The 22,943-nt window shown below is 35.6% G+C and overlaps 1 protein-coding gene across 2 annotated transcripts in view; it reads left to right on the plus strand.

The window, feature by feature from the left end:
• The first annotated feature begins 359 nt into the window (after window positions 1–359).
• CD36 (CD36 molecule (CD36 blood group)) overlaps window positions 360–22,943 on the plus strand; it is an 86,550-nt gene continuing 63,966 nt past the window's right edge. Inside the window, exon 1 of one of the 2 annotated variants that reach the window (XM_019661585.1) lies at window positions 360–545. The gene's annotated coding sequence lies outside the window, so the exon portion shown is untranslated. Of the gene's footprint in view, window positions 546–20,480; window positions 20,583–22,943 lie in introns of those variants that run through there. The other variant, XM_019661584.1, reaches the window with a different exon arrangement.

A 22,943-nucleotide genomic window follows, 5' to 3' on the forward strand; every position in this document is an offset into this window, starting at 1 on the left:
TAAAACAAAAAGTTTATTGAATAATGATACTTAATATTCACTATTATCTTTCCTTTATACCTAATCAAGAAAAAAATATTGAACTTGTCTCAGCATTATCACAACAAATAGTAATCATGGAGAGAAGCAAATTGATTATTAATGATTGATTATTTGAATTCCCATGTTTCATTAAGTACAACTACCTGTGAAGGGGCATAACAGGTTTTAACAGGAAAAGGATTAGGGGTTTTATTTCCTCAACTGAGCCACAAAATGAGTGAGATTTTTCACGTTAACTTTATTTTCCTCTGGCTCAGGTGTCAGGGATCTATATTTATCTTGTGTCAGGCATGCGTCCGAAGTCTCAGGATGTCAATGGCTTTCAGATGTCAGAATAACCTTAAAGACAAATGAACGGTCAGGACCCTGTGCCTCATTTCTGAGTTCTCAGCTGCTGTGCTGTGGAAATCATGTGTTTATTTTCTGCGTCTCCTCCTGCAACAGCCTCTCTGAAGCCACTCTTAAAATCCTACATCTGGACAAGCAACAGCCTCTAGAAATTGGTGAGCGAATTCTTTTGGTTAAAGCATGTGACTATCAATGACTTTGTAGTTGATGGGCTGGCATCTAGCAAACAATAATAATTCTTACTTTTAGCTCTGTAGAAAGATAAACTTTCTCTGGTATCATAATTAAGTCTTTTAACAGATTTGTAAGTTTTCAACTAAATGGATGAGGAAATGACATTTAACATGTCAATGTGACATTTCCAGTAGTTTCTAAATTCATCCTGTGAAATTTCCAGTTGCACATTTTCATGCCTTTTATTTAGAAGCATCAGAAAACTTAAACTTCTAATTATTACAAAAAGTATAATTTCAATAGCACTTTTTATTTCTTCAGGTTCTCTAAGCTGTTCTGGCATGTACTAATCTAGACGGATTTCATATTTTATTTAAATTTGTGCTTATCTTTTTAATAGGTTTTTAAAAATATTACTCTTTAAAAAATAATACTCTAAAAATCTGACCAATTTGAGTTTTGTCTTCCAAACTGGAAAAACACTTTCTTAATGAGACTGGAAGTTGAATGACCTTTGTTCATGAGACTGTGAAAATGTTTTTTTGGCATGTTGTCAAGATTGACAAGTATATTTAAGGAAGAATTTAAGAAACCCGGTTGTCTTAACAAATTGACTCCTAGAAGGAAAGGAGAAAGAAATTTTTCCATACATAAACTTATTGATTATTAGTGATCATAGAAATTGTATTGACTGTGGGCACCAGGTATCTTATTTTGGGTGGAGGGGATTTTGTTGCATATCAGAAGTTTTGTAACATGGCGTGTTTCATAATATGGCTATATAAGACCAGGAAACTTTGCAAAGAATGATAGCGTAATGAATGACTTATGCAGAAAGGAAACAAAGATATACTTACTTAGACACAAAATTAAATGCTAATACAAAAAAGTTCCCTCTGACTTCTCAGCTATTCCACAAAGCCTGGGAATTAATTGGATAGGCTTCTTTACCTTTAAAAAAAATCACTTTCTTTTATTATTTGGAAAATGATTGCTTGGAGCTGTGCTGCATTCTGGGGAAAGCGTCCTGGGCTGATACTCACAAATGTGCTTACTTCTTGTTCAATTCCTGTGAGAAAAATTCAGAACTCAGGTGGGTTCTGGATCAGATGACGAGAAATAGGCAAAACCTGTCTTGTTGTTGGGTATACTTGACTAAATAATAAAAGTGGGATTTGTTGGGCAGTATATGAGACTCCTATAATCCTGACAAGTGGAAAGGGGAAATATTTTCCAATGATGTATAACACAAACACTAATTATTTGGAATCAGATCCTTTTGAAAAAGACAAGGACTTTGCAGTGAACTGTTCTGAGAGTTTAAGAAAGCAAGCAAACACCTGAGGATAATAAAACAATTTTCACCTGGGAAAAAAAAGTAAGCTCCCAAATTCACAAAAATCATTGTTAGGCAAAAAAAGAAAACAAGAAAAGAAGGCTTAAAGTGCTAACAAATCAGTGGCAAAGACCATAGAAGACTACCCAGTGGGCCAATTAAATGGAATATGATTTTCTTAGAGCGAAGATATACATGATAATATATTGCTGTTGGTGTGACTGTGGCTAATTTTGCTTTAGCCACAAATGGCTGATAAAGATTACTAATTAAGGAATTTAATATTCTTAGTATTTATAAACTAAGCTTTGTCATTAAATTCTGTGAAAAACATTCACAAAATTTTGAATTGAGTAAGAAATGCTTTAAAATGAATGAAAAGGGAAAAATGGTTTCTTGTTTTGTTTTGTTTTATCAGTTACTTGTTTATATGCTTTTGATTGCTTTTTGAGGAAAACTCTCAAGTGTGTCACCACTTGACTACAACCTAATAGGAGCGGCTGGGAATGAGGCAGGGAAGCACCAGAGGAGGAGGAGTGACTGTGTTTTCCATATCAGGTTCCTGGGTGCCTAAAAACATGCCTAATCCAAAGTGATTTTCTCAACTCACAAACCATGAATAATTCATCAGAAAAAGGAATTAGTCTAAACCTAGCATAAGTGCACAGAGAATATAAAAAGAAATCTAGTTTAGTAGGTAATTAGTTTTACTGTTTAGTGTGTTGTATGTCAAACTACAGAAATTGGCTAAGCCACTGGAAACTTTTGGCTTTTACAAAGGGCAATTAGTATGCCGTGGTTTCAACAGTGAGTTTTCTAGGCATTTCTTCATGGAGAAGGGTAAAGTGAATTCTGCTTTGTGTCTTCTGACAAATTTAGCCTTGTGGAGGAATACATAACACTTTTAAATAGGGGCTCGGTGGTACAGTGTAAATAGTTTAAGATGTTTTGGAATATACTCAGAGACCTTTGTCATACAAACCCTATCATCTGAAGGAGGAAATGACAGAAAATTGGCAAGCATTGCAGAAGGGACATAGCAGACAGCTTGGCTGCATTCACCAAGGACTCCAGAGTGTACTCAAATAGAAAAGCATTGTTTGCCCTTCAGTGTTTGTGAAGTTTAAAAGTGGAATAAGGACAGATATTTTTAAAACATTAGTTTCATCTCTTAATTAATGTTGTTTTCTTTTCTCATTAAATCTTCAAAATATAAATCTTAAATTTCTCTCATTTTAATTTTTAGGAAATCAAAAAGGATATAGTCATGTCATGGTTTTAAAAATTAAGAACACTGTCTAATAGAAATTAAATTGGAGGCTCATTTTGTTCTATTCTGGGACTTTATTATTACTCTATTCAAAATGTAACAGGTGCAACTGTAGGGTGTCCTTGTGTCTTATTCTAGGAAGTTTTAGAAATGAAGTAATAAAAGTTAGTTTATTCAGTCCAGTGGTCCCATAGTGTGGACCCTACACACAGCATATTTTTAGAGTAGTCATCAATTTTTATTAAGTGGGATCTATTTGACAAGTATTTTTACTTTAAGACTCACTCCTAAACCAGCAACATCATTTTTTTTATTCTATATATGACGGAGTCACTATCTTTCAGATTCATTTATTTGTTGACACATTTGTTAAAAAATATTTATGAGCCCTTACTCTCTGTCAAACACTTCTATTATCAGAAACAATATGCTGAATGTTTATAAGGACCCAGGATCTTTTTACAGGTCGTTGTTCTAAATTTTGTTTATATGGGATGAAACATTTTGATGAAAGTTTTTTAAAAAAAAATCTGTTAACTGTGTAAGTGATGAAGGTATAGGTTGAATTTTGTGAACATTTCCCCCGCACCCCCTGCACACAAACAGACCCCTTACTGAACCATCGATCTCCTGAAGAAATTAGGCCAAACAACTGACTGTTTTATTTACAGAAGTAATAGAGGGAAGATACTGGACAGAGCTGCTTCCCTCGCCCATTCTCAGCTTCTTGCCATTGGCTTCCCAAATGCATAATTTATGCTTAAATAAATTAAGCATAAAAAATTAAGTAATTAACACAGAGCACATGGAACCCCTCCAGAATAACTTGACAGCAGTGTATACTCTTAAGTGTTAAGTTTGATAACTTGCTCAATTTATTTCTTGTTGAACTGCTTTGTCTGAAGTGGGGGACAAACACTCATCTAAATTTTAGCTTGGTTTCTTAAGGGAAACACCTGTGGTTTCTATGGAAACATGTCGTTTCTATGTGCCCTATTCTTTTAAAAGCTGCCTGGTCAAAAGTTACATCTAAGCAGACATGTAGACCAGTGGTTACAATGCAGAGGACACAAACTGTGATAAGGGAAATATACAGTGATAAGAGCCCTGCGTACAGACCTTTGCTACCAGAGTTGGCACATCCCACTCGGCTGATAACTCCATGAAGGCAGGGGTCATCTGCAACTTATCAGCACTGCCCAGAGCCTGACACATAGTAAGCACTCAAAAGATAGATTTCATTCATTTATTCAAACTATTACATCTAAATCTTTTCAACTCTAAAACATTCACCGTCCACTAAGGAGTATGAGTAAAAATTTAAGAGGTTTTGAAGATTTAAAGAAATTAAAAATCTATTTCTTCCATCTCTTATGCTTAGCACTCTTTTTAAATATCCAAACTGACACACCTCTACCATAAAGTAACAGAGTTGACCTTGGAAAACACAGAGGTTGGGGTACCCAGCCCCTGTACAGTTGAAAATTTGCATATTGTTTGACTCCCCCCAAAACTTAAGTTGTCCCTCAGTATCTGAGGGCGATTAGTTGCAGGACCCCCACAGATACCAAAATCCCCAGGTACTCAAGTCCCCTATATAAAATGGTGGAGATCAAGGCATACAGTTGGCCCTCCGTACCTGTCGATTCCCAACTGCAGATTGAAAACAGTACAGGTGTTTATTGAAAAAAATCCACATATAAGTGGACCCATGCAGTTCAAACCCATGTTGTTCAAGGGTCAATTAGACATAGGTATGTGTAGTTTTTTGCATGAGACATCTTCAGGTAGGTGGTTTTATGGAATGTTACCACTTCCAGTACCGCCGCTGCCCTTCCCCGCATGTCTGCTTTTTCTTTCTTTTTTTGGAATATAGGGCATATCATCTATTAAAAATTAATTATGAAATTTAATAGAGAAATATCCTATAACTCAATTTACAGTAAGTCCGTAAACTCACAGACATTGATAATTTCTCAGCGAGTCAGCCAAGGAAGCTCAATCATTTCACCTAATTCTGCTGAGCTCTCAATCCTGTCCCTCAATTTGCATGCAAAGCTTAAATGTGCTTGCTTCTGTGTTCAGGCTCTTAGATGTCTTCACTGTATGTACCAAGTTTTGGATAAAGCTAGAGAAAAATTCTTAGCTCAGTAAGCTCCTTTCTGGGCACTGTTCATCCTTGAGGTATGCTAAATGTGCCTCCATGTGTGGGTCATGGCTTCTCCACTTCTCATTCTATGGGAAATCCTAGCATGCATAGGAGTCGTAGTTTGTTAGCTTAGTCACAAATGCCCCCAAAACCTTCTCTGGCGTGGAGGAGGTCTCCAGCTAGTGACAGAAATGCAGTCATCATCTGTTTTCTGCCTCCATCCCTTGGTCAGAGTCCCTTTCTGACCTCACTCACAGGCTCTTGAAAGTTTCTTCACCTTGAGTCTTCCAAGCCTCTGTGTATTGCATCCTTATACTGTGGTCTTATTATAATAGTTCAATAAAATTCTATGCTTTATCAGATTAAGTCAGGAAAAATAGGATTAGACAAGGAAAAAAGTAAATCCTAGTAGGAAGAGGCCAACTGAAAGGAAGCTTACTATAATTATTCACACTATCTTCTCTACCCCATTAATATTCCTCTTGAGTGTTAACGATGTCATTTTGTTTTCTCTCTAAAATCTCCCATGCAGAACTTCAGTATGTAACATAGTAACAGCAAGAGCATTTCTTAAACTGAAATCCTGTAGATAAATGAAAGCAATTGAAACAACCGGAAAGGTCTTTTGTGAAAAAGAACACTCCTTACTGATTATTTACCATGGCAAAGCAACAGCTATGAAGCTTGCCTTTTTTTTTTTTCTTCCTGAGGTTTAAAGCTAAAAGTCTACTTTCAGTTGCTCTCCCAATGTTCACATTCATTCACAGCAAAAGCTGTAAACATTAGATATGGGAATCATTCTTAAAATACTCTCAAACCAAGATCTATTCATTTTTTCAAGGGCGGAGTCTGAGGCGTGTAGAAGTTAAGTGAACTTTTATACACTTGCCTCGCCACTGCATTGTCATTCCTCAGTTTCCCTTCCTGAAGTTTATCTAGGCTTCCCTCCCCATCAAGATCTACTAAGGGATCTTACCGATTTTTATGTCTTCAATTGTAATCTATATGTTGAACAGACCCAAGTCCTAATCTCTTCCCTGAGTTTCTTACTCATATTTATGTGCCTGCCGGTCAAGTTCCCAAGGTGGATACTCCACATCTTGAGTTGAAATTAACCTAAACTCTTTCAACGCATAACCTTGTCCTTGTGTTCTGATTCATGATGTATCTTTAATGTTCAAAATTAAATTATAAACAACCCCATGAGAGGTGTTTCCTTTACTATGCTTGAATCTATCCTAGTGTTCTGTAAAATGTATGCACACACATGTACTCTGTAAAAACTTTTAAAATAAATGCATGGGTTAAATAATTAAAATAGCTATTACTTGATTCATGTCTACAAGGCATGCTGATAATAATTATGCAAAATGCCTAGTATTTAATAAGAGACATTGTCAATTATTGGTTGAGGTACGTTTTCTGTTGCCAGACTAAATAGGTTTGAAACTTGGATCTGACACTTCCCAGATCTGTGACCTTGGGCAAAAAAGTTAACCTCTCTGTGCCTCTGCTACATCATCTGTAAAATGGGGATTATAAAAGTATGTACTTCATAGAGCAATTGTTCAAAATAAGCAAGTCACTCTGTGTAAAATACTTATACAAGTGCCTTCCACATGATAAGTGCTATGGAAGGGTTAACTATTATTATTTAATTCCCACAAACATTTTAAAGTGGATAGTGTTATTCTTTTTAAAGAATGAATGAACAGGTTCAGAGATTAAGAAACCGGCCTAGGATCTTACATCTAGTTAGTGAAAATTTCAGTTAGAACTAACCCCACCACACCCCAAAATCTAGCTCTATTATTTCCCCCGTCATTTTTTTTTAATTTTTATTACATTTATTAAGGTGACATTGGTTAATAAAGTTACATAGGTTTCAAATGTACAATTCTATAATACATCATCTATATGTCACATTGTGCGTTCACCACCCAGAGTCAGCTCTCTTTCCATCATCGTGTGCTGGACCCCCTTTACCCTATTCTACCACCCCCCTCCCCGCTTACCCTCTGGTAACCACTAAATATTGTCTGTGACTATGAATTTTTGTTTGTCTTGTTTGTTTGTTGCTTTCAGTTTTATATCCCACATATGAGTGAAATCATATGATTCTCAACTTCTTCTGTCTGACTTATTCTGCTTAGCATGATAATCTCAAGATCCATCCACATTGTCACAAATGACAGTGCTTCATCTTATGGCTGAGTAATATTCCACTGTATATGCGTAACATACCTTCTTTTCTTTTATCTTGTTAAGTCCAGCCTGAAACCTAGAACTTTCATTCTTGATTCGTTTTTCCCTCTACCTACCTAATCACTAACCAAGGCTTAGCTATTCATTCTATCTTCTAACCCATTTCTACTAAATATTTCTGAAATTTTCCCCAACTTCTTCCTCCCCAGCAACAGCCTCAATTCAAACCATATAATTTCCTGCCTAGATTATTTCAGAAAACTTCCTCTGGCCTTTCCTCCAATCTTTTCACCACGTTCTGCCAGAGGCATCTTCCTAAACCCAAATATTATCAGGCTTTCCTTCCTAAAATCCTTGAGTAGCTCTACATTGCTTTCAAAGTGAATTCTTGAAAAGAATTCATAGGTATTCAGGCACAATGCGCACTATTGTATGTTATGCATTATGTTAGAACTTTATTCAGTCATTTGGGTCTACCTCTCCAGTGTTCTGTTTTATCATTTCAAAACGCATACATTGTGCCAAAGCCTTACCGAAATATCTATATTTTCCCAGTTGTATGTCTTTTCATGGATCTATATTTTGAGGGGATGCCTTTTTTCCCTTTACCCAGACCTGTATCTTACAGATCTCTGGTAAGCTATCACTTCCTCTACCAGCTGTCCTTTCACAGCTTTCCTAACCCAACATTCACTCTTTACACATGGGTGTAGGTATCACAATGTATTATAATGGTCTGTTTATTAATTGTTTTCCTAGCCATGCTGTGAGCTACTTGAGGGGAAGTATCAGGTTTTTGTTTTGTTGATCTCTCATTTTATCCCAGTTAAAATGCAGACAAAAAATGCTTAGGGAATTTATTTTGTTTTTCTCCTGCAAGGGCTACAGGCTAGAGAAACATTTGCCAGTGTTATTGAGGGAATAAAAACATAAATAAATGAAAACCAAAGTTAATCATTCAAACTATGATTTTTAAGTCATAGTTTTTCATAGAATTTCAAGAATGAGAAAGAATTTGTTTGGGGAAATGATCCAGTATTAGAACCAGTAAGAATAATGTGAAAGACTGTAGCAAGGATTTGTGAATCTTCTGGGTTGCAATCTGGTAGTGAAGGGAGCCAGATGAGAACGGGGATCGGGTTGCAGGCATGACCGCCCAGCAGTGCCTGCTATGTAGGCAAAGGGTTGAGGGCAAGATAAGATTAAGGAAGGACATGCACTATGATGCATGAACCAAATTCAGAGTTTTAAATCTTTCTTGCTTTTGGAAAATAAGAACTGGCAAGTGAGTTCTTGAAACCTGGAAGTGGGAACTATTATCTCATAACACTCAGTTCAGTTTTAACTGCTGTTTAAATCTGACTAAATTTAGCACAGTAGTTCTCAAAAAATTGGTGTGCATGAAAATAACCCAAAACACTTAACTCAGTACTCACGATGCTTGTTTTTAGGAAATATATTATCATATTGTTATAATTCCCTTCTTCTCCTGCTCCTTCTTTATCGTCATCACCATTCTTATGGTTTTTCTACTGCCCACCTCACTGATAACCTGATATTTTAATCTCTTCTAAATAAAGTCCTAGTCTTAATCCCTTCTAAGAAGTTATTTAAAATTCACCTACTATGATCTTGCTAGCCCTTTACTGGATCATTAGTTTTCTAATTATGCTATTCTCCTGTCTGCTTTTGTAGTGGTTGAGACTTCTTCCCCTTAATGAAGTTTTGATGATACAGACTTAAAATTCTCCTCTAGTTTCTTTTGAGAGAAGATTATAAAGCTCTTCAGATTTTGATCACCCCTCAGCTGATGATATGCCCCTCCCTCTACCCTGGCCTGCGTTCCTCACCTTGCATGCTCATTTTTCCATATTTGACACAGCTGCTATATCCTCGAAATGTGTGTCCAATGTCATTTTGCACACCTACAATGATCTCTCCCATTCCTATCGCTATGGCATCTACTAAGTTTCCTTCTTTGAAGTTCAATTTAGTCTTCTTCAAAATTCTGGGGTTTCCATTACCAAATATGTCAGAGTCTCCTGCTGACACTGTAAGGAGGAGCCAAGCTTTTTAGACACCTTGTTACTACAAACGTCCTTCAGCCAAAGACCATCAGGAACACACATTGTTGACCAAGTTGAGTTCATCATTTATTGCAACATGGGAGCAGCCGTACTACAGGGAGCCAAGGGTGACACAGATCTAGAAAGAATCTATTGTAGAACATGGACTTTGGTTGGGTGATTTGGGGAAAGGGTTTAAGGAAGCAAAGCTTTACTCTGAGTGGGATGTTGTCAGGGAGCTGCATCATTTTATAATGGGGTGTTTTCATAAATCTTATCTACAAGGAGGGAAGATGAGACTACTAAGGCTGAAAGTGATAAAGAAGTAATGTGACTCATTAGCTGGGAAAGGGGATGTGTGGCATCTGTGGCTCAGACGATGTTCATAATTGGTCTGCATTTTGACGTGATTACAGTGCATCTTGTTTTTTTGTCTTGATCCATCATCATCATGTGGCCTTGTCTAAAGATGATGCTCTGTGACATGATTTATGTTCAACCAGAGCATATCAAGGCCTGATTACAAGTGCCAGGCCAGTGCCCAGAAATGAGACCGAGCAGATAGCACCAGGCCAGGTCCAGAGTGTCAGAGACTGTTTTCTCTGATGACAAAAATTCTTTGTTATTTCAGTCACTAAACACATTTCTTTGAAATCCACTTCCAACTACTTTCGGGTTAAGATTCTAACGGAGTTTCTTTGTAATTTCCTCCCTAATCCCTGTGGTGTGCTCAACATTTGAATACTTTAACTCAATATAATTCATAAGAATTTCATTCAGAAGAATTTCACTCATCTTATGCTAGCAATTTGATAATCAATAAGAACCACAACAGGTGAATCTGTGTATAATAACTATAAAGTGCATAAATTGCATAGGAAATTAATTAGCTTTTTTTTTGCACTTATACCATAAAAACTAACTTGTTACATAAATGAAATGATATACATCATTGGTAGATATGAAATACATGGAATAAAATTTTAATTTTACTTAGTGAAAGTTACTTGTGAATTAAGAGCTCTTTCCACTTACTACATAGAGAAAGAGCTTAAAAATCAGAGATTATTAAGAATCTTTTAACTGAGAATTGTCATAAATCAACATATTTCTGGACATATGCATCTAAGTTGAATATATATAAATGTAGTTAAAATATATATATGCCAAACTTTCTACTTAGCTATTCTAGATGCCTCCTAAAGTGAATGGGATAATCTTATTTTTTCTTTTACATAATAGGCTATCATTATAAGTTGTACTTAAAGAAAAGAACATCTACTAAGTGATTCAAGTTCATGATTGAATAATATTCAATATTTCCATATTGTATGAATTTAAAATTACTAGAAACACTGACAAATGTCCCATACTTATAATTTGCTTTGTAACTTGTTATTATAAGTCTATAAAGAGGTGTTATAGTGTTGGAGGAGATAAGATAAAGCTATAAATTAGGCTTGATTCCATAAATCACACATGGAAAAAATATCTTTGCATATGTAATTTTCATCACATTTGGAATATTGTTTAAGTATACCTGTTTCTTTGATTTATACATATATATGCTTTTTAAACATGATTTGCATAATAAATTGAAGATTTCAGGCCTATATGTAAGTAAGGTTAAGTTTCTCCATCTTTGAGTTTCTTTGAAAGGTCTTAAAATATAATTAAGGGACTACAAAAGATAGAGTGATTTGTTTTCCACCTCTGCTTTATCATATTATCTTGTTAATAAAGAGAAGCAATTTGGATTGAACTTCATAGAGTTTGTGCTCTTTAGAAACCCTTGAAGATATAATTTAAACAAAGAAAGATGCTCATTTTTCACTTTCTTCTTAAGGTTTACCCTTTTGCCATTTTCAAGTTTTCCTGTTTTCAAGTAACACATGCAGTTCTGTTTTATGTGAGTGAGGAATAATAATTTACTGACAGGAAACTGAAATTGAGAAGTTAAAATTTCAGTTAAACATCTTAACTTTTAATTAAACAAAAAGGCTTAAATCTTTTTACATTACAGATGCCGGTCATGGGCCTAGGTGATGTGGTTTCATTCAAATCTACAACCAATGGCAGCACTTTGGATCCATAAATCTGAATGGTTCAATACTTAAATTACAGTGGGATCCTGAAAACTGACTTAATTCCTGATTAACAGTACTGTAAGGGTAACAATTATCCATAATATCCATTAGTTACTTGGGGAATTAGTATTTTCTAGTCCATTCTATATTTTATGCAGGGTCAAATTTGCATAATGTACTTTTGGATATGATTTGTATATTCTTGACTATTACTGTCTGAAAGTTTGCTACAGATGAACATTTATTACTGCTTTTCGTGATGGTCAAAAGAAGTATTTTGTGTGTCCAGTATAACAGCAGGCACCTATGTGAAATAGAAATAGAAGAAGATTAGGGTCAGGTTTTTTTACCTGAAATACTCCTGCATTTGGTGTGTTTCTGAACACTCTCTGAACATCACAAATATTTTTTTTAAGTAGTTGTTGTATGGCTTATGCTAGAAGAAAATGGCTGCTTTCCGTTTTTTGCTTACAACGAATCCTTGTTTGTCTAGAGGAGCAGTTCTCAACCTCCCTAATGCCACGACCCCTTAATACAGTTCCTCATGTTGTGGTGACCCCCAACCATAAAATTATTTTTGTTGCTACTCTATAACTGCAATTTTGCTACTTTTATGAATCGTATGTAAGTATCTTTTTATTTTCCGATGGTCTTAGGCGACCCCTGTGAAAGGGTCATTCGACCGCCAAAGGGGTCGCGACCCACAGGTTGAGAACCGCTGCTCTAGAGCATATCTAAGCTGTGGGGGTGAACAGTGGCAATTATTTTTTATTATGTAAACTACCCAGATTACTGCTTGGAGAGTCTCCTTGCTTTAGATTCTCCTTTTCTCTTTATCCTATACCTCTTTAAACTGTCACAATGCATTTACATTTTATATACTCGCTGGTCAAACAAGATAAATTATAAATATGTTAACAAAAAGGTAGGTTCATATAATCATTTTATTCATTGCTTCTTCCTGACAAGGTCTTTCTGTAAGTGAGTCCAGTCACTGACTCTAGACTCAGTGCATCTAACCTTCATTGTCTTCCGCTTATTGATCTGTGGCCCTTTGCAACGGAGCGCTTTCCTTGTTCCCTCCTCCCCCTACCCCCTTCATCTTACCTCCAACCTTGTGACACTGAAACGCTGCCCTGATTCTGCATGACCTTGGGAGCCAAACCCCAGCCTGGACTGTGAAAGGGGGAACTGAGAAATCGGGAGGTTACACACTTCTTAGTATCAGGTGAAGTCTGTGAGCGTCCTTGCTATCCGCTCGGCTCTTTGTTGGCTTTCTACAGGAGTTGTCAGTTCAACCAAAGCCAATATAAAAGAAGCGCTAAGTCTCCCAGTTCCTTTGGCTTTTAGTGTTTTGTCTATTTTTACCCAGTTTTCATTACTTCTTCTTTTTTTTTACCCCTGATGGTATGCTTCAGAGTGTCATCAAAAAACTTTAGCAAGAATGTTTCTCTCATTTATGATAATGAATCTTAGGTCTTGCTTCTCAATTTTATAGCCCTTGTTGCCAATGGCTGCCACCATAAACTGCAAATACTTTTTCACTAATCCAAACTCTGTCTAGAATGAGTCCACCTTCTCTTTATGAGACTGAATACAATTTTTATTTCAGAACCTTATGTCTTCCCAGTATTATTTTATAAGTCTTCTATGTAGACTCTCATCCCAATTTACTGCTTTTAATATGATGCTTTAAAGGTGAAAACTCTTATCCCATCATCACTTTCCCTACTTATAATACTTAGTGATTCTATTGTGCCTCCAGAATAAAGTTCAAGCTGCTTAGTATATCATGCAAGAGGCTTCAAAATCTGGTCTCCACCCATTTTCCTCTTTGCTACTTCCCTAAAAACAATTTTTGTGGTTTTCCAAATATCGCATTTTCTCCTGCCCAGAATGCATGCATGTGTTCTTTCTGCTGTATGATTAGAAAGTATCCATTGAAGCTGTGCCGTTATTTTATAGTCTGCCTCCTCTGAACAAAACCACACTCTATTAAACACTATACTTTATTCATCTTTGTATCCTGTCAAGCTCAAAGTCTGGATATAGTCAATGGTTAGTAAGTATTTAAGGAATTACTAAATGAGTTCCTGGACACTTTTCTTCCCTTTTAGTTTAAAGCTTGGGATTGCCTTTACTTTTACTCTTTATCAATTCTCCCCCCAAAAAACCTTAGAGAGGAAGCTTCATGACAATGTTGGAGTTTTTCCTGATGGTAATTCCCAAGTGTAAAAATTATAGGCTACATGGCATTGGATAGATTTGAGTTCAAGTGCTACATATTAATTTTGTGACTTCAAATAAATTATGTAACTTCTCAGTGTCTCAGTTTCCCCATCTATAAAATGGGTGCAAAAGTATCTTGTGGTTAAGATTCTAAAAGCTGTGAATGAAAGAAGGTTCAGCCTAAGAAAGTGTCTTATAAGACTTTATTTGAGCCACACTGATGACAACTGCAGAGAGCAACATCTCAATGGATTGAAAAAATGCTCTGGAAAATGACAGTTTTGCAGCTTATTTTATACATTAGAATCAAAGGAGATGTAATTCATTGGTGGTGGATTAGGGAGGTGGGAGAAAGCAAAGAGGAGAGAAATTGCCGGGACTGAATAAAAGGCAAACTGCAGAGATGTGTGCTTCTTTTACATTGGTGGGTACAGGATAGTTAACCTTTACAGCACAGAGGTGGTATGTGGGCAACAAGATAACAATGTGGTCTACTGGTCTGGTGGTGCCTGTGGTTATGCCTTCCAGCTGTTTGGAAAAGATTTACTCTGACTTCAAAAATTCTTTATCTTAGATACACAAAGACAATAGACAGTTTGAAATTTAAAGATTGACCTTTGTTAAGGGAGTGACAAGCCTAAGACGTGACTACCCACCATGACCCACTTTTAGTGAGGAATTTTTCGTCCAGACCCTGTGTCGATACTTTGGTCTCTGGGATTGTAAAGCCCACCATGCGGGCCTCCCCTGAGCTTGTCAGGTTTTGTAGGGGACCCCTATTTTTGTCTGAAAAACCAAATTGTATATGAACAACTTAGAACTCTGTTTCTTCATCTGAAAAATAAATTATTTAGATTAAGTAATTTTTAATATCCCTCTCAGATTTCAAAATCAGAGGATGTGAACTTGGTTCCTAATCTCTAACTATCTGTGACATTGAGAAAGTAACTTTTAATGTCATCTCTGCTTCTTAACTAAAGTGAGAGTTATACCAGATAATTTACAAAAACTCTTCCAATCTACGTTTACTTGATCATCTATTATATGTATCAATGATTCTATTTCCTTTCTTTTTTTATATGATTACACTGAAGTTTCCCAATTATATTTTAAAATTATTGACAAAGGTAATTTCAACAGGGGAATTTGTTTTCAATTTATAGGGGAGGTGACTGGGAGCTGGGAAGCAGCTGGCTATAGTATGTCGGTCAAATTCCCAAAAAAGAGGTGAATTTTTTGTGAGTCTTGATTTTCTGATGTACAAAATTATAGCAAGTGTTTATAAAGACTTCAATAAAATTTTTAGACTACACAGGAATCATGTCAGCAGAATAGCAGTTATAAAAATTTCTAGTACCCATCCCCTCCTGGAAACATCAATTTGAACAACTACCTATGCACAAAAATACTTTCTCAAGAGTTAAGGATTCTAGGTGAGTGATCACCGTACCTGGGTGAAGCAAGTATTATATTTTTGTAGAGATGTTGAGATTATACAGTAGATGGCCTCAGTCTTTTCAGTAAAGTAGAAAATAGAGCTGTATGCTGAGAAGACAGGTTTCAAGGGAAGTTCTTAAGAAAATGAAGAAGGCTCAGCAGAGTCAAGAGTAAGAGTCACAAGATAAGGAGGGAAAAAGCAAAAGATGGTAAGCAGTTATCAAGCACAGCTCAATACAAACGTAACCTTGTTTAAAAATGTATTGGGACATTAAATGACTATTTGCTATTGAAAGAGTTAAATAGTATCTTAAAATTTAATGGGGAAAAAAAGACAATTGTCCTATTTTCCCCTTCTCTCATTCCCATGTCTCTTTCCAGACAAAAACACTGTGAACTATTTCTAGACAACATACTTACAGTGCTATTTCTTGACTTTTCAAAACTGTTTTATTTCACACATTAACCTTTCATTTCCTCCTGTGGAGGAAAAGTATCTAGCTTTCATAGCACCACACGCAATACCACTTCACCCATTCTACCCACTGTCTCCACATACACATTTTCTTCTTTCAACCCAATCAATGTAGCTCCTTTTCTGATATTATTGACTGTTTACATTATGATTGTTATAAATTTACTGAAAAGCAGAGCCAAGAAGTATGAGTGCTTTCTTTCTGGTACAATTTATTTTTTCCTGGTGGTGATAATTACCTCCTTAAATCCTCTATCGCCCTGATCCAATACTAAGTGGTTTGTTTCCTAGATCTGTGACATGCTTATTTGTTACCCTGGAACTTCCTTTCAAGTTCTTCCTGGAAACTCCCTTTGTTTCATTGTCAGGTCAGCTATTTCCTCAGTCCTCTGTCTTCTGATTTCTTGGTTTGCTTCCTTGTTTTGGTGGAATTCATGTTCTGGGAGTTCCTTGAGCTTCCTAAGAAATGGTAAGACAGAAGTAAAATGTGGAACCTTACATGTACTAAAATGTCTTTATCTTCATTCTTAAAATCTTTGTTTGCATATAGAATAACAGTTGAAAATCATTTCCCCTCAGATTTTTGAAGGGATTGCTCCTTTGACTTCTAAATTCCCAGTGTTTTTATGAAAGCCTGTTGTCTTTCTGATTTGTATGTGACATTAAATACCCAAGCACACCAGAGGCTTTTAAGATCTTCTGTTTATCCTTGCCACTCTAAGCCATTTGAAGATAGGCAGGTAGACCCTTTAATCCATTGTGCTATAGCTGGGTGCCATCTTGCACTCTGGAGACTTATATTCTTCAGTTCTGGAAACTATTAATGCAATCTATTCTTATTTTCTTATTTTATTTCTGGTTTTGTTTTTTGTCTGGAAAATCCATCACATGGATATTGAATTCATTCTACTAGCCTAGTATTGCTCTAATGGCGCCTCTGTACTCTAATGCTGCTACTCTGATATTCCAACTGCTCTGCTGACAGCGTTATTTCTACAATCATTGTTTAGTTTTTAAAAAAATAATTTCATGGTTTTCTGTTTTCCTAGTTTCATGATATAATATCTTCTCTTAGTTGTCTTAAGAAATTAATCACAAAATTATTTAGTGGTTTTTTTTTATTCCCTTATAGTCATCCTTATTGTTTGCTTATTTGTTTTTAAATTTTGTTTTGTATGTCAGAGGTGTTCCTCAATGTCTGGTGATTGTCCATTTATATTTAAAATTGTGGCCAATAAATATGATCTAATTTTAGAGCTGCATTGTCTAATATGGTAGCCCCTGGCCACAGGTGACTATTGAGAACTTGAAATGGACTTAATCCAAATTTACATGTACTATAAAAATAAAATAAAAACAAAACTTCTGTGACCTTGTACCAAAAACTCATAAAATATATCATTAATAATTGTATATTGATTGCAATTACAGTATTTTTGATACTGGGCTAAAAAATACATAATATTAAATTTAATGTCGCGATTTATACTTTTAATGTGGCTACTGAACATTCCACAAGTATATGTAACATAAGGTTCATGTTATGCTTCTACTGGACAGTATTGTGCTAGAATGATCAGATAAGGTCCTGACAAATTTCATCGCCTCCCCTGACTACCCCACCTCCCTGAAAAAGCAGTATCAATAAGTCTTTTCTCTTACTCCAGTGAGTTTCCCCAGAAAGGAATCTGGTAATCTCTCGCTTGCTAGAGTTCTGGTAGTGGCAGTAGAAAAGAAATCAGTATTTGCATTTTCAGGTAAACGTATTTCGTCATGCATCTATCTCATGCCTCAGGCCGCCTCCTGTTTTTATGTTCAGAGTTATCTGGCTCCGTGTTTCCAAAGAAGAAACACCCCACCTTTTAACAGGTGAGGAAGGAGAGTGGGCACGTGCTGCAGAGTAGATGGAGGGAAAAGCTAGGGTTTAGGACTTCTAAATATATTCAACCAATTTAGACCCTGCTTTCCACGGCACCCCATGCTGCTAGTGCATGGCCCTGAGATTATACCGCAGATTATTTTTGCTTTCTATTGACTTCCTGCTCTAGGCTTAGATGTTTAGAATCTGACACTGTAGGGCCTGCTGAGCAACTACCTTAAGTGCGTTTGCTTTCTAAATATTGCCTTGTTTTCTGTCCTCTCTCATTTAAATCTTTGGCATGTTCACGGTTTTATAAATTCTATCTCATTTCAATGAGATTTCAGGTGCAAGTAAAAATGTATTCAATCTGCCACATTTAATCAGAGGTCTTGGTCATGATTTTAAACCTTAAAATTATCTTACTATTCTCTTCTTCAATGCTTTTGGCCAGATTATCTTCAGGCATTTAAGCTACTATAACCTGGTCTAGGAACACTTCCCTCTATCTATAGATATGACCTTCATGTCAAACCAGACTGAGGTTGTTCACATGCCTTTTTTCAACCATACCAATTCCAATGATAAATGCTTTCTGTAATTGCCTAATTTTATTTGCCAAGAATCCCACTTCCTTCTACTTATTTATATTTAATTAATCTTCTATAGAAGATTAAGGATGTAAGAGTTCTGTGAACATATTCTTAGGATGTCAGTCCCCATTGATCTCTCTCTTAGCTAAATTTCTATTATGTGTTTGTTTCTCATGATTTATAGTTTTTGCAATATGATAAAATAATAGTGTGAGGTGTTAATCCATACCTCCCACCCTTCTCATTCACTTTTCTGGCTGCAAGATATGAAATTGCAAATTGAGGAAAGATTTTTAGTGGAGACAAAGAACTGACATTATGTTACTATTTAGGTTAATGAAGATTTGAAAAGTAGTTGTGATCCACCTGAAACTGTTCTCAACAAAGCCCAAAACAAATCAAAAGGCCATAAGGTTGGATAGAAGGGGGAGCTTAGATGCAAATACATCCCTGAGAGCTACTGTATTGGCCTGCCTCAGACTCATTCCTGAAGGGAAACTTTCTCTACTTCCACCTAGGCAGGTATGAGGATCTCAAGGCAGAGATTTGCTCAGAGAGAACAAGCCTCAGAGAACTCTGCTTCAATCATGGCAGCAGAGCAATGGCGTATCATGGGCTGTGTGCAGTACGTAGGCAGCTATGTTTATAAGCAGATTCCTGGAGCCCCTAGGACCCTCATACTGTGCTCAAGACCCTAGATGGTTGTGAAAGTGAGCTGAGAAAAAGAGAGCCATCATCTGGAAAGTGATCATGGTGAGGACTAGGGAAAGCCATAGTCACGAATTAAGAGAGCAAATGCTCTGTGTTTTAATCTTCTCCTCTAAATGTAACACCTGCTCAGAAAAATATACTTGAGCTTTAACCTGGAATGACTGAGAGATATGAAAAGTGGAAAGTTTCTTAACAGTGACTATATGAAATATGCTGGATCAGAAAAAAATGGAGGCTTGAGGTAAAAATGAAATTTAGAAAGACAAAATTTCATTTTTGCATTCCTGAGTTTGTGACTGTGAAACTCATTTTCAGTAATCTTCAGCCATTCCCAAAGTTGCCAACTGTGACAGTTCCTTGTTGCCAAAGTAACTGGACAGCCCTTTCCAGGTTGTTCTAGATTAGTTAACTTTATATTTCACATTCCCTTCGTCAGGATAGATGATTCTGTTTCCTGAAGTGATGGAAAGTTGGACTTGATTCGTATTTTAAACTTCTATTTGATTTAAAGCCTTAACATGTACCATTTTCTCCCTTTAAGGAAACATCCCCTGCTATGTGATAAGAGATGCTATGGCATTTTGGTGGTCTTTATTTTGAGTTGATTATATATACATACACACATGTATACAATTTGAGCAAATAATTGTGTCATGGAGATACTCTGACCCCCCAGTATTTTTAAATGTCTGCTTTGGAGAAAAGCTAGCATTTCAAAAGCTGATAATTATTTCTTAATATTTATTATCTGACAAATACACATACGTTCTGCCATATACTGAGCTACTTTTATTGGAGTATTCTGTAAGCATCCTAATCGATTCACCCACAGCTCAGCACTCTTTAAGCAAATTCCTTAACCTCTCAGGCCTTTAACCTCTCAATACTTTGCTACTTTTGCCATTTGAAATATTGGGAAGACAATAAGACTTACCCCAGATGGTTGTTATGAAGATTAATTTAAATAATCCACATAAAGTTCTTAGAGTGATGTGTGGTCTGTAGGAAGCACACTCAGTGGTAATCATGAAGATGACACGATTTGAGTTTTTCAAAAGATGTGCTTGTGATAAGATTATGATTTCACAAAGTAAGTACAAAGTGATATATATTACAAGGAATAAAAATGATGATGCGACTATTTTAAAAGTCAGTCAACACACAAGACTTCATCTCCTGTCCTCCAATCAGACTCTGGAGAAAATCTCAAAAAATTTTAAAAGTACTCACGAGAAATAGCTTTGATTGTACATAGCCTAAAGAAGGAAAGGCCATAAGATATTGTTTAGGTAGCATTTATAATTATATTTAAATAATGATTTGCCCAGTTGTCATTCTAGGAGGTTGCCCATATATCGGAATATGTATTTCCGGTTTAAATATTGATGCTCTGTGAAGTACAGGGGAAGAGTCCAGTCCCTGCCTCGGGGAACTTTGGGAGTTACCTATTTGACAGAGGAGAGCAAGGCTCTGTTCTTATTACGTAATCCAGTTGAGCAATAGAGAAAACGGACAGACTCCAGGACAGACTGCCCAGCAGAGGCCAGATCAAGGTCTGCACACTGAGTCTGCTGTCCTCACGTTGTCTCTGCATCTGATAAGGTTAGTAGAGCTCAGATATTAATATGACCAGAAATCATTATGCTTGGGTGCACCTGTCGAGTAGATTCTAAAATGAATGATCTGGGACTATCAAAAGACTTTGAAAGTGAGGGGAAGAAAGGAGGGTAGAGGAAAATCAGTGTACTTCCAAAAAGCCGACTCCCATGACACAGTGCTACAATATAGGTTATCCAGGTTTTAAGAATGTTTTATGGTGAAAAATAAGAGAACCAAGAACATTTTTATATAAAAATACTTTTCGTCTGGGCTTTCAGATGGAAATAAATGTCACCCTGCATTTATTTTCTTTAAATAAGAATGCATTATTTAAGTCTCCATCTTAGTGTGAATTAGTGTTTACTATACAACCTCAGGTTTCTTATTTCCTTAGGCCTCAATATAAATGTTTGCTTTCTTTAACCCCTAACATTCACAGTAAGAGGATATACTTTATCCATAGTAAGAGACATGCAAATACAATAATATCCGTTTAAAATTTATATTACTTATTAAGCAAAGAAATCTATAGCTGTCATAAAAGTTACATTTTGATATAGTCTAACTAGTTTTAGATTTAAAAATCATTAAAGTGCTTACAAAGTTATATATACACCTTTACTTTTAGTCTTCATTATTTTCAAATTGCTGTTTTATAATAGTCAACGTATTTCCCTCATTTTCTAAATTTAAATGAACCTTTCTTTACTAAAATACCAAATAACAAAACAAAGATGCTTGCAAAATTTATTCAGTATGTTTTTCTTCTTTTTTCAGCATTAAGTACAATTTTTGTGCTTTAAAGCTAAATTTTTAGTGCTTGTGCTCTTTTTATAAGCAAAGTTACATCATAATTTTTGGCAATTTAATATGAATTGCTATTAAATTCTAAAATGAAACTAAATCCCCCCCCACCTCCCCAACAGTGCCTGAATGTAGCAGGCACTCAATTTATAATGAATTTTCTCTAATCTTATTTATTTTTACATTGCTGCAGCAACTTTTTGTTTTCTTCCTTGAAATCACTGGCTTCTGGTAGAAACTGCTGTATCTTTCTAAAGGTGGAGAAGTAACCTCTGCTTGTCCCCCTTTTCTGTGTTGGCTAATACATGGTAATTGATCTCGGGCATACGCTTGAGGAAGGAGGTGGAGTATCGATGTGTTCCTCCATGAAGCTTGCCATCTCTCCTAAAACCTCCCGCTCTGTAGGTCCTTCACTGCTCCGTAACCTTCCAATATACCACCTATTGTCCTATCGTTTAATAATTTTTCTATATGTCTATTTAACTATCACTCCATGAAGTTAGGTTTCTACTTACTTTATGTATTTTCATTATCTCTGGATCCAGAAATATTTGGTACCAAAGAAGAAGAGTTTATTAAATAATTGTGTGAATAAATTTGCTGTTTTAACTATAATTTATATATAAAAGTAATGACAATAATTCAAAAACATCAAAATAGCATAGCAAAATGTATATATCTGCTGAGAGATTTATATTGATAAAAGGTAAGAATTTAAATATGAGCAAGAAAACGCTTGTACTTAATCATGTATCCTTATGTCTTCTTACCGTTCTTTGATATCACTTGTCACCTGGATATATAAACTCAAGGTCGCCTATTTCATACTGACTCTGGCAGTCTTATCACTTATCTAATTTTCCTAATTTTCTCTCTATCAGTTACATCTTTAGTAATAATGTGGCTAACAATACCTCACTCTAGAATGTTTTGCTGACTTAAATAACGACACATGAAAGGATTTTGCATGATACCTGACCCATGGTATTATGTTAAGAAATGTTTGTCCCCTCCTTTATTCTTTCCTAGAACTTTTCAAGTAAAAGTTTCACATGAAGGGAAAGCAATAGAATATGTTAATAAAATAGAAATATTTTACTTTTATATGTAATAATTTGAATAATTTTTAAAATGTTAATATTTAAAATAAAATAAAATTTGAAAAGCCAAAAGAGCACTGGAACCAGATAGTTTAATAAAAAATAACTTTAGTAACAGGATACAGTGTATGGGAGTCAAAAAGAGGTATAACTTATTCCAGTTATCTAGGAAATTAAAATTAAATTGAGTAGCATTGTTGAAGAAGAACAAAGAAGATTAATGACGTACACAAAAAATTAAAGCAGTGCTTTAGCAAATATCAGTCCTGAACCTGGAAAAAGATATGTGAAAAGAGGTAAAAATTGGAGAAAATACAAACATAATAAGGCAAAGAAAGTAATATTCTACTTGAGGGTTATTTTTTTGTTTTTTTTTAATAACCATTAGAGCAATGGAGAACAAGAATTTCCAGCCCCCTGGGTCTCTGAAGCCTCATCAGTTAAATGACAAGGACTTGCT

The sequence above is a fragment of the Hipposideros armiger genome, unplaced genomic scaffold (genome assembly GCF_001890085.2).
Source record: "Hipposideros armiger isolate ML-2016 unplaced genomic scaffold, ASM189008v1 scaffold_354, whole genome shotgun sequence".
NCBI lineage: Eukaryota > Metazoa > Chordata > Mammalia > Chiroptera > Hipposideridae > Hipposideros > Hipposideros armiger.